Below are 12911 nucleotides of genomic sequence, written 5' to 3'. Positions count from 1 at the left end.
CACAGTTTTATTGATTGTTGTAATGATAATCATCTTTAATAATATAGCACATGTATAGCACAATTTACTCATCATTTAGCACATAACAAATGTAGTTCAAACTGCATTACAAAATGGCACAAATTAAACATTGAATAAATAGACTGAATGTCAAAAGATTATAGAATTTTATCAAATAAATGCTCACATAAAATATTAAATATATATACTTTAAAATAATATTGAAAATATTACTTAAACTCACACCTTAATGGGTATCCTTAAATTATTATTATTATTATTATTATTATTATTATTATTATTATTATTATTATTATTTAAATATTACTATAATAAAAAATTTATTCATTTTCAGAAACATCAGATACCATATTATATGTGATAGTAACACCTCCATAGTGTGCATGTGCAAGGATAACATTTTATTCAACTGGAGTACAAAGTACTACAACACTACAACCCATTATATACTTGATAATGTGGTTTCAGTAATATTTCTGTAAAACTGGGTAAAATCAAACCTTCTATTCATCATTCATAATCCTTGGAGTGAGAGATGAACCCTCTGTAAGTTAACAATAATGATAACGTGGGCACTTCAGATATTACAGTTTTTAAGGTTAATGCTGCATTTCAGGCTTTTTTTTCATAGTTTGGATGGAAAAAGGTTTCTGTGGAGTGTCACCACACAACATGACATTAACATTTCTATGATCAACTGTAGCCTTAGTATAATAAGCTTATCTGCTATCAGAGTTTTTGAAATCTTGATCTTGTCATATAAAATAAAAAAGTGTCAATCATTTTCTAGTCAGTTGCACCCAGTTTTAACCAGACTTGCTAGAAAACAAACTTCAATTCATGTTACATTCCCTGCTGACCAACACTGTCCATCTGTTGTTGTTGTATTTTTATTATTAAACACTGAAGAGCCCCAAAAGCCAAGATTATATATAAGCCCTTGTTAAAACATGTCCCATTTCATTACAGGAATACTGTTATTAATCTGATTAATGTGTATTCATAGCACATCAGAGCCTTCACACACTGAGACCCACATAAAAGCAATAACAAATATTAAAAGGTCCCTAATTATTCTATTCCACAGTGTCTAAACATGACAGGGACATGTTTGTTGGCAAATAAATAATACAAAACAAGAAATAAAATAATGAAAACTTCAAGCATGCAAGATAAAACAAACAAACAAACAATAATCCCCCTGAGATATAAATGTTTTTATTATTATTTTCTGATATTGGGATAAAAGTTATTTACCTTTATGTTTCCAACATAATTTCCCTATAAGCTCTCAGGCTTGACCATGGTCTTGTGTAATAGTATGCAGTTATGTTTTTAATGTTTATAATTTTCCAATGTGTGGGCTCGAGAATAGACCCCCATCAATGTTTCTCAAACCCTAAACAGTCAGGGGGTGAAAGTACTGCTATTTTTCCACATGAATAAATGATTGCCCTAATTACACATTTAACTGCACTAGAAATGTCAAAATACAAAGTGAAAAATAAAATGAAATTGTTTGAATAATTATTCATTTTAGTTGGGTTCGTTTTAATGCCGAGTATGCGAGCAGGAATGGAATGTGGGCTGAGGTGCCCTGAGCTGTGTCCTCCAAGCTTTTGAAGTAAATGAATGTGAGTATCCACACCAGCGAGCTGTCTACCGCGATTACCTGAACAATCTCCATCTCACTGTTCTGCACTCGTTCTGTACACCCAAAGGTTATTCCATTTTAAGCCATATATAAAGAATGTCTGACTAAAATCTGTCTTTCTTTGTTATCTTAATGACTGCAGGCGGATGGAGGTGGCTGAATGGAGGTGGAGGTAAAAAAAAAACAGGAGCCTATTTGACACTGTTGATAATGTCTGCAATCGCACATATTTGTTACTCCTAATACTCATGGATTGTTAAAAAAAAAAAACTTTTTTGCACTGCTAACAAAAAAACAAAATTAAAATAACATTTTCCCTTTTCTTTTTTAAATGGATGTACATTTCTTTGTTGTTTATCATGAGGATTTTCATTAAATAATCTGTTTGATAAAAGATTTTGGGGGGACTAGTAAACACGCTCAGTAAAGCATAAATTAATTGTAAGTACACAACCACTTACAATTGTTTGTTTATCTGATTCAAAAACAAAAAAAAAAAACATACTGTGCAAAACTAAACAATCTGTATGTGCAGTAGGTATCTAATGCAGTAAAGACCAATAAGAGCTTGAACTCGAGAATGACAAAACAACCTGAAGCACTTTACACGGCTATTTCTGCTAATGATGTAACACAACACTGCTGTCAATCTACATATAACTTGAAATCTCCCACATTAAAAGCAGAAAGGAATAATAGCATTCAATACAATTTAATGGCCTTGATGTCACTTTTAATTTGGGCTCTGATTGTCTGAAGTGGTCTTTCCGTTGCACTGATTAGTAATAACACACTGTTCACCTCTCAACCTTCTGCCAGAGACCACACCACCTCTCTTCTTACATGGTCTAATTGCAGCTTCCCTTATGTGGACTGGGTAACTCAATCTAATGCGGCACTCCCGTTTACAACCTGTCTGGATTAAATGTCTGTCAAACTGCTGCAGTTATAACAAACCATGTTTTGTGCCCTCAGATGTACTAGTGTTACCCTAAATAAGCGTTCCATCTAACTTCAAGTGATTTAGAAGGGGTTGTGTAGCCTACGGCAACTATTTGGCCACATGAAGTGCAGTATATTTCAGGAGTAAACAAGACAGAAGTGGATCTCTTGCATTGTACAGAAAATGCACTCCCAGGCTTGCTACTACACACTATGTCATTCTGTTTGCTCAAATAAAAGAAGATTATAGCTATTTAATCATCCTTACTAATGCAAATTTACAGGAAATAAAAGCTTTGAATAAGTTGTCACTGTAATTGAAAGATGGTCATCGTCATTTGTTAGCATTTGGGTTCTGTGAGGACTAATAAATGCTAATGCAATGTTGTCAAGGAGACTTTATGGGTTTTAGATCACAATTTATCATGGGTGAAGTAGGAAACATAAAAGACTTTACACTGTCATGTCATCACTCTTTATAAACATTAATGTTGCTTATAAGATTGTTTGAAATCTAAAATGAATATAGAGCTAATTATTTAGGAGATAAATATCTATTTAAATATTGATCTAAAAATAACAATATAAATATGGGTTAAATATGGGTTTCTGGTTAGTGGTTATTTAACATGCATGGTTTGAGGACAGCAACAGCAGACTCCCGGTGCATGTTGCAGAACATCCAGGCGATCACGAACTACAAGACAACTTCACCTGCTTGTGACCTTGACGCCTCCCAGCGACCAGGTGCTCTGACTAACCACAGCTGAAGTGAGAAAAACTTTATGCAGAGTTAACCCACGGAAGTCTGCTGGACCAGACAACATTACTGGCAGAGTGCTCAGGAAATGTGCAGAACAGCTAGCAGATTTCTTCACCAACATATTCAACATCTCTCTGAGCAGCGCAGTTATTCCTACGTGCCTCAAGACGACGACCATGGTCCCTGTGCTGAAAAGATCTACAGTCTCCTGCCTCAATGACTATCGTCCCGTCGCACTCACACCCATCACGAAGAAAGTGCTTCAAGAGGCTGGTCATGAGGTACATCAAGACCCAGCTTTCACCCTCACTGTACCCCATGTAGTTTGCGTATTGTCCAAACCGCTCCACAAATAATCTCCACAACCCTTCATCTGGCCCTCAACCCACCTGGACAATAAGGACTCATATGTACGAATGCTGTTCATAGACTTCAGTTCAGCATTCAACACTATCATCCATCAGCACCTGATTGAGAAGCTGAGCCTACTGGATCCTGGACTTTCTGACTGGGAGACCTCAGTCAGTCCGAATCGGGAACAGCATTCTCAGAGGAGATCGGCAAGAGCACTAAATTCCTTGGTGTTCATCTGGCAGAGAACTTTACTTGGTCACTCAACACCAGCTCCATCACCAAGAAAGCCCAGAAAAGCCAAGAAAGTTGTATCACTGCCTGGTTTGGGAACTGCACCATCTCAGATCGCAAGACCCTACAGAGGATAGTGAGGACAGCTGAGAAGATCATCTGAGCCTCTCTACAGCCCATCACAGACATTTACACCACATGCTGCATTCGCAAAGCCAACAGCATTGTGGACAACCCCACACACCCCTCACACCCCTTACACACACTTTTACTCTTCTACCATCGGGAAAGGGTTTCCGAAGCATTCGGGCCTTAAATCCAGACTGTGCAACAGTTTTTTCCCCCAAGCCATTAAGGTCCTTAACAACACAGACATGAACTGAACTCACACACACACACTCACTCAACTGTGTCTACTGAACTGCTACAAACTGAACTCAAACACGCACTCATTTCATGCATCCATGTCTTCAGCACCACCCATATTATATTATTTATTAGTACACAACTGTTTACATGCTGTTTTTGAACATCCATTGACTGCTGCTATTGATGTTTTGCAAAACCTATGTTTACATTTTGTGTTTTTTTATTTTTACACCCCAGTATCTATTTCTGTCTTGCACACTGCACTGTATAATACACAGTAGGTATACTGGCGGTGCTATTTTGTGTTTTGTGTATTGTCCTACAATGTTTTGTGTTGTCTTTTGTACTGTCTAGTCTTGCACTGTTTGCACCAGGTTGCACACGATGCACTTTACAGTCGAACCCACTTATCTTGACCTCGGTTAACCCTATTCGACGTTTTAAAGTGGAACCGCCAAATTCTCTATTTGTCTTAGCATTTTCTCATCGGTTATGTCTTATGATTCTTTTATGTCGCCAAACCCTAATACCTCGAGCACAAAAGAGGGTCAAATTTTCCACTTAACATCGGTTATCTCGATCCCCATGACCAATCGGCAGCTTTTGAAAATGTTAGTTATCAATGCTATCACCATCTCACTACCGTATTCTCGCGTATATAAGACGCGTCTTATACAAAGTTCTACGTACCCCTCACCCAGGGTGCGTCTTATATTAGTGGGCGTCTTATCTAAGTATTTTTTAACACGAACGAACGGTAACGTGAGTGATATTGAAGGACGAATATTTCGGTCGATATTCACGTTTCACGATTTTCAATCATAGTTGTAAAAACAATTGGGTAAGTGTTTAGTAATTACCACAATGATCATACTTGGTTCACTGCGCATGTGCTGAGTTCACGTAGCACGTGATCACGATCCGTATGGTCGTTCAATCCAATGACAGTTTATTTACTCTTGTTGATGTGTCTGAGCTGTGAGCTGTGTGTCAGAGTGAAATGACTCTCGAATTTAATGTTGACACTGGTTAGCTTTTTGTAAAAACTAACTACACCCTGCACTTTTTTGCGATTTTGTGAGCGATCTTTGTGTTTGCAATGTTGGAGAATATAATAAAGGTTTGTTTTGAGAATCGACGGTGGTTTGTATTGTATACTGGTAAATCTCTGCATATGGTGCACATATGCCTTTTGTTGTTAGTAAACATGTATGTACATTTTTATAGCATGCTGATCGCTTTATCAAACAAATCGCGGCAATGCTGTTGTGTAAAAAACCTCCAAAAACACGTGCATGTACATTCTCATTTATTAACGCACATCATGTACATAAAGAAATTTTAAGCACATGTTAATATATTGCCGCCATATTGGTTTTCGTTTATCTCGATCATTGGTTATCTCGACGCTTTTTGGCAAGCCCCTAGGCCAGCGACATAACCGGGTTCAACTGTATGTGGCGAGGACACTTACTAGTCCTTAGCTTGTCGTTTTAGCCTTTAGCTTGAGGTTTTAGCCTTAGCTCTGTGTTTTTCTGTTATGTAGCTTTTTGTTGTTTATGTATTACCAGGGTTCTGGAGGAACGTTGCCTCATTTGACTGTGTACTGCGTCAGCTATATATGGTTGAAATGACAATAAAAGCTTCTTGACTTGACTTGAGTGTGCATAACTTAATGGGCACTGATCAGGCATAACCACAGTTATGAATCAGTTATGACCACATGCCTAATATTGTGTTGGTCTCCCATTGGCTGCCAAAACAGTCGTGACCCACCATCAAACTCGCTCAAATCCTTAACCTTGCCTATTTTTCCTGTTTTTAACACATTAACTTTGAGGACAAAATGTTCACTTGTTGCCTTATATATCCCATCCACTAACATAATAAAGAGATTATCAGTGTTATTCACTCACCTGCTATAATGTTATAATGTCATAATGTTATGACTGGTCAGAGTAGGTTGGAATGTGAATTGTCTATTTCATTTGGAAGCACACAATCTGTAAGTGCATGCATGCTGTTGTCAGACCTGTGCCTGATGGCAGTTGACCGGCCAAATTAATGTTGGTTTCTGGTCTCCATGAGTTAGAAACTCAATTTCTAGACATGCCGTCTTCTACCTACACTTAAGCAAAGCCTACTAGAGTGCAGATAATTCAATTTAGTCAAACATGGCGTAATAGTGTTAAAGAGCTGAAGTGCTTTCATATAATACACCATGTAGCCTATTTGTTACCTCAGTATAGTGTAAACAACAAAAACAACAACATGTAAGATGTAATGTATTTTTCCCCCTCCGGGCTTTCCGTAGCTAGGCAAGGGTCATGCGCACTGTCATACTAGAGTGTTACAGGTTTTTGGACTTATCCCTCTCTTGTGTGATAAATTTAAGAAGTTTGAATGTCCTCATTTATTTATTTAACTAAGAGACTAGGCAAACCATGCATAAATTATCGGTCACAATAATAATAATAATTTATGCAGAAATTAATATAAGAGCAGTTGCATTAAAGATATATAGTTTATCCAGTGTTAGCTCACTTAAACGTTCCTAAAATTGAAACTACTGAAAAATGTGATACTATTTGCTTGTTCACTGAGCCTCTTCTTGGATAATCAATAAGCGTCTTAAAGGTTTATTATATATAAATATTTAAAAACAAAACTGAATTATTTAGATTATCCTCGAATGCTCCAAAAGGTCAAAAGTGCAGAGAACAACGTGTACTGAGAGCACTGAGAGCACAGAGCAGCTTCATTATTAAAACAAAACTATGATCTCACACTGCCCCCAGCTGGATACCATTTCATATGTCGTTTTCTGCGGATTTTTTGACTCTATCAATGATTAATTTCTGTACTTTTTCTGTACTTTTTTTTATTTTTTATTACAACATCCAAATAAAACCAGTGTTTTGGAAAACTGCCATATGAAAAACACTGAAATATTAACTGTTTTTTGCCTTGACTCATTGATAATTATATAAGATTTATGAATAGAGTTTGTTGTCTTAAATACTATCTATGAAGCTTTTTTTTTTTTTGGTAGCACTGACTAATTCACATATGCACCTTGCAAATAATGCATCCTTAATGACCATTACTTTTTTTATTTATTTTTTTGCTATTTCCAGTTTAATCTAAAACTTGGCACCAGCAGTGGTTAAAGTAAAATTAAACAGCTCCAAACAATACAGATCTGTCCTGTCCATAATTAAATATCCAGATGGCATAATACACCGGCCAAAGGTAAACATAGACACTGTTGTCATTAGTCCAAAATACTGTTGACAATGCACTGAGCAAAGAAATGCAACATCCAGAGACTATACCCCAGCCTTAAGTAAATGGGTTTTGGAAAAACCTTTAGAATTATAAAACACGCCAGACTACCTGTTTTATGTCATTAAACATAAAACATCCATAGGTACATTAATGCAGGGTTTGCCATGCTTAAAGTGTTATTTGCTTAAACAGAAACATGAGGATCATGTTGACACAGATATGTCATAGCAACAGAAGCCCCTCCACTGAATATACAACCAACAACATATCCAGCAAATGATTGGAAAAGAACATTTAGAAGTTCCTTTTTAATTCAGAACATTGTATCAAGATTCTGAGTGCAGGCATTAGCATACATTTACAGACACAATCAAGTGGCAAGGTATTGCATACAGGACTATTTTCAAGGAGAGAAGTAGAAAACAAACAAAAAAAGCTAAGATTATGTGAGACCTCCAGACCCAGACATATAATAAACCATCCAGACACAGTAATAGCAGGAGAGAATAAAAGTAGGACAAAATATCAGCAGTGATAGAGGTGACAATTCAAAATAAACAATAAAAGCAGCTGGAGAAAGAGCATGGATCAAAAACAAAACTTGACAATAGTTAAAGGTTAACATCAATGCTATCTAATTCAAGACAGAAGAACCCAGTGTTGTGACCCCTAGACCAAAAAAGTCACAGTCTGATAGACTACAATTTCAGAACACTGCACCAGGGTTACAGAATGGTTTACAGTAGAAAAGGGCTCTACTTCTTTCATAGTCACCATCTTTATTCTGCCTAGACCTCTTGATCTGTACACACTGTACACTTGCACTTTAGATGGTAGTTTCAAGTTAATTTACCATAAACAATATTTCATGGGCAGTTACAAGCTTTTCTAGCTTTCATAGCTACAGTAGCTATTTAAACAGCTAACTAGCTAGCTAGCTGGCTGGCTGGATGGATGGATGGACAGACGGACGGACGGACGGACGGACGGACATAGATAGATAGATAGATAGATAGATAGATAGATAGATAGATAGATAGATAGATAGATAGATAGATAGATAGATAGATAGATAGATAGATAGATAGATAGATAGATAGATAGATAGATAGATACCGTATTTTTCGGACTATAAGCTGCTACTGTTTTCCTACGTTTTGAACCCAACGCTTAAACAACAAAGCGGCTAATTTATAAATTTTTCCTGGGTTTTTCCCAGTTTCACAAACTTCAAGCCAAAAAACTGCACGACGATGCCAAAAGATAAACTCTCGAGAAAAATAGTTGTGAAAGGAAGGAGGAAGACAGTGAACAATGACTTTCTTGGTCGGCTACTGTTTAGATACAAGCTGTTGTAGCACGTTGAGTCTGGGTGAAGGGAGAGTTTACTAACTCCAGTTGCAACAGAAATCATATAAGCACAGACAGGTTTTCTAAACTCGTGCTTTTTTTTTATTTTTCTTGGCAACAGCGTTACGGGTTAGTCAAAGAAACTTAGAAATGAGCATTAGAAAATAATAAGGACATATTCCTCGTCTTGAACACATGCAGTAATACCGGAAAAATGCTGTGCCAGGCTATTCCCAAAATACCGCTATGCTCCTAAAGCAAGCGCAACATATTTCACCCGTTACACCGTGTGTAATGTGTCTTTTATTAAAGCATGTGTAAAGTACATTAGTGTAGACACCTGCGGCTTATAGACAGGTGCGGTTTATTTATGTTAAAAATTTAAATATTTGTAAAATTCAGCGGCTTATATATGGGTGCGCTTTATAGTCTATATATAAATTACGGTAGATAGATAGATAGATAGATAGATAGATAGATAGATAGATAGATAGATAGATAGATAGATAGATAGATAGATAGATAGATAGATAGATAGATAGATAGATAGATAGATAGATAGATAGATAGATAGATAGATAGATAGATAGATAGATATGCGGGTGGGTGTCTGTATTTACCATTTCAACTGCCTTTCATGTAAGAAAGTGACGTCTTTGCTCCATGGGCTTTTTCGGTTAGCTAAAGTGCACAGTCAAAACATTGGTGGGAGACGCATTATACACAGCAATATTTTGACGGTTTATTTATCCTTGCGATTAAAAATGTCAAAATTTAAACTAGGACCATGTTGCTCATGCTCTATATGACCAGGAACAAACTTGCTGTTGGAAATTAAAGTTTTTTTCTGAAAAAACAAAACACAACGACTTGGATTGCAGCAGTGAAGACAGAAGGCTGACACTAAATTAAAACTTGAGGATATTTACTGTTATCTAAAAAAGAACAACACATGAATTAGAATTTAATATGAATTACATTTTAAAAAAAAGACACGTTAGCCAGCACTTTATTGCGCCTTCTTGTTTATTCGTGACCACACAAAGGGCTCAGATGAAGAACAAACACATTGTTCCACCGAAACTTTGATGTGTCGATCGGTTTCTCACCACTTCCGTTCGAACACCAACAAGTAGTTTGGGAGATCACAAAACTTGGTTTATTGAACATCTGGAGATGAAGCTCATCCATCAACCAAAGCGGATTAAACAATGCATCTCATCTCTCACTAGACTCTCACAGCTCCCGCACATATTCTTCTTTCTCCCGATTCCAAATCACTGTTCTCACAGTATTATCTCCAGATCTTATTTAAAGTTGTAGTGCATCATTGATAACCTTAGATTTTACTCCCTAAAATTTAATAGAATTCAGTTAGCAATTTGATCAACCCAGTCGTTTGGGTTGCACAAGCCAGTGCACTCTCAGTGCTGATCCCAAGATCGGATTAATGGGGAAGGTTGCACTAGGAAGGGCATCCAGCATAAAACGTGCTAAATTTCATGTGTTAAATCAAAAATGTCATCAGTGCTTATGCTCCACAAGTGGGTTGTGAGATGGAGAAAAAGAAAAAATTATATAGTTAGTTAGATGAAGTGGTAGATGGTGTACCTAGGAATGAACGATTGGTGATTGGGGCAGACTTTAATGGGCATGTAGGTAAAGGGAACAGTGGTAATGAGGAGGTGATGGATAGGTATTGTCTTAAGGAGAGGAATGTGGAAAGGCAGATGGTGGTGGATTTTGCTAAAAGGATGAAAATGGCAGTGGTGTATATGTATTTTAAGATGAGAAAGGAGCATAGGGTGATGTATAAGAGGGGAGGAAGAAGCACACAGGTGGACTATGTTCTATGCAGGAGATGCAACCTGAAGGAGATTGGAGACTGTAAGTTGTTGGCAGGGGACAGTGTAGCTAGAGAGCAGATGGTGGTCTGTAGGATGGTTTTGGAGGTGAAGAAAAAGATGAGGATTGTGAGGACTGAAAAAGATGGTAGAAACTGAACGAGAAAGACTGTAGTGTGAGATTCAGGGAAGAGGTCAGACAGGGTCTCGGAAGTGCTGAAGAGGTGCTGGATGATTGGGCAACTACTGCAGGAGTGATAAGGGAGAAAGCTAGAAGGGTACTTGGTGTGACATCTGGAAATAGAAAGGAAGACAAAGAGACGTGGTGGTGGAATGAGGAAGTGCAGGAAAGCATAAGGAGAAAGAGGTTGGCGAAACAGAGTTGGAATTGGCAAAGAGATGAGAAAAGTAGGCAGGAGTACAAGGACATGTGGCAAAGGAAAAGGTATATGAGGAGCTGTATAAGAAGTTGAACGCTAAGGAAGGAGAAAAGGATTTGTACTGATTAGCCAGGCAGAGGGACCGAGCTGGGAAGGGTGTGCTGCAAGTCAGAGCAATAAAGTATGCAGATGGAAATGAGAAGATGGAGGGAGTATTTAGAGAGCTGATGAATGAGGAAAATTAGGGAGAGAGAGAAGGTTGGATGATGTTGAGACGGTGAAGCAGGAAGTGGATAGGATTAGTAGGGTGGAAGTGAAAGCAGAGATTAAGAGGATGAAGAGTGGAAAATCTGACATACCAGTGGTGTGAGGAGATGTTAAGGAGAGATGGCAGTATTTCAAGATTTTGGAAGGTGAGAGGATGTTTGTGTGTTTGTGGATTTAGAGAAAGCGTACAACAGAGTGCCGAGAGAGGAGTTGGGTTTTTTTTTATGAGGAAGTCATGTTTGTCTGAGAAGTATGTGAAGGTGGTGCAGGACATGTATGATGACGGTGTGACTGCAGTGAAGTGTGCAGTAGGAATGACAAACTGGTTCAAGGTGGAGGTTGGACTGCATCAAGGATTGGCTCTGAACCTTTTCCTGTTTGCAGTGGTGATGAACAGGTTGACGGACGAGTTCATACTTATCCATACTAGGTACCGTGAAGTATGATATTGTGATTTGTGGTGAGAGTAGGGAGAAATTTAAGAAGAGCCTGGAGAGGTGGAGGTACGCGCTGGAGAGAAGGAAATGAAAGTCAGTAGGAGAAAGACAGAGTACATGTGTGTAAATATGACGGAGGGCAGTGGAGTGGTGCCAGTTGCAAGGAGAAGAGGTGGTGAGGGTGGATGAGTTTAGGTACCTGGGGCCAACAGTGCAAATTATTCCAGAGTGTTAGAGAAGTGAAGAAAAGAGTTCAGGCAGGGTGGAGTGGGTGGAGAAGAGTGGCAGGAGTGATTTGTGATAGAAGGAAATCTGCAAGAGTGAAAAGAAAAGTTTATAGGACTGTGGTGAGACCTGCTATGTTGTATGGTTTAGAGACAGTGGCATTGACTAAAAGACAGGTGGTGGAGCTGGAGGTAGCAGACCTAAAGATGTTGAGATTTTTATTGGGAATGACGAGGATTAATAAACAAGTTTATTATAGGGACATCACCCCTCTTTTAATCAGTCTACACTGGCTCCCAATTAAATCTCACATTGATTATAAAATACTACTAATGGCGTATAAAGCACTTAACAGGCAACACAGTATCTGAGTGAACTTCTGTACCAATATAATCGTCTATGCCTACTTAGATCAAAAGGTGCAGGCTATTTGTTGGTACCTCAAATAATAAAGACTAAAGCAGGGGGGCAGGTCTTTTTCTTATAAAGCCTCACAGTTATGAAACAGCCTTCCAACCAGTGTTCGGGACTCAGACACAGTCTCAGTGTTTAAGTCAAGGCTGAAAACTTATTTATTTAGTTAAGTATTTTATCAGTAGATTTTTCTTAGGTAAAGGAGCAGATCTGGAGGGATCATGGATATAGAGTGTTTGTTAAACTGGGATATTTGTATGCTGTCATCCCCTCACTCTCACACGTTCACTCAGGTTTGTTGACGGTGTTTTGGTGGGTCGTCTCTTATACCAGAGCGCCCTCATGTCTGTGTTTCCTTCTGGTTCTTCCTTT

This window comes from Silurus aristotelis, assembly GCF_946808225.1.
Source record: "Silurus aristotelis genome assembly, chromosome: 3".
NCBI lineage: Eukaryota > Metazoa > Chordata > Actinopteri > Siluriformes > Siluridae > Silurus > Silurus aristotelis.
The sequence above is the reverse complement of the archived record's forward strand: the minus strand, read 5'-3'. Positions refer to the sequence as shown.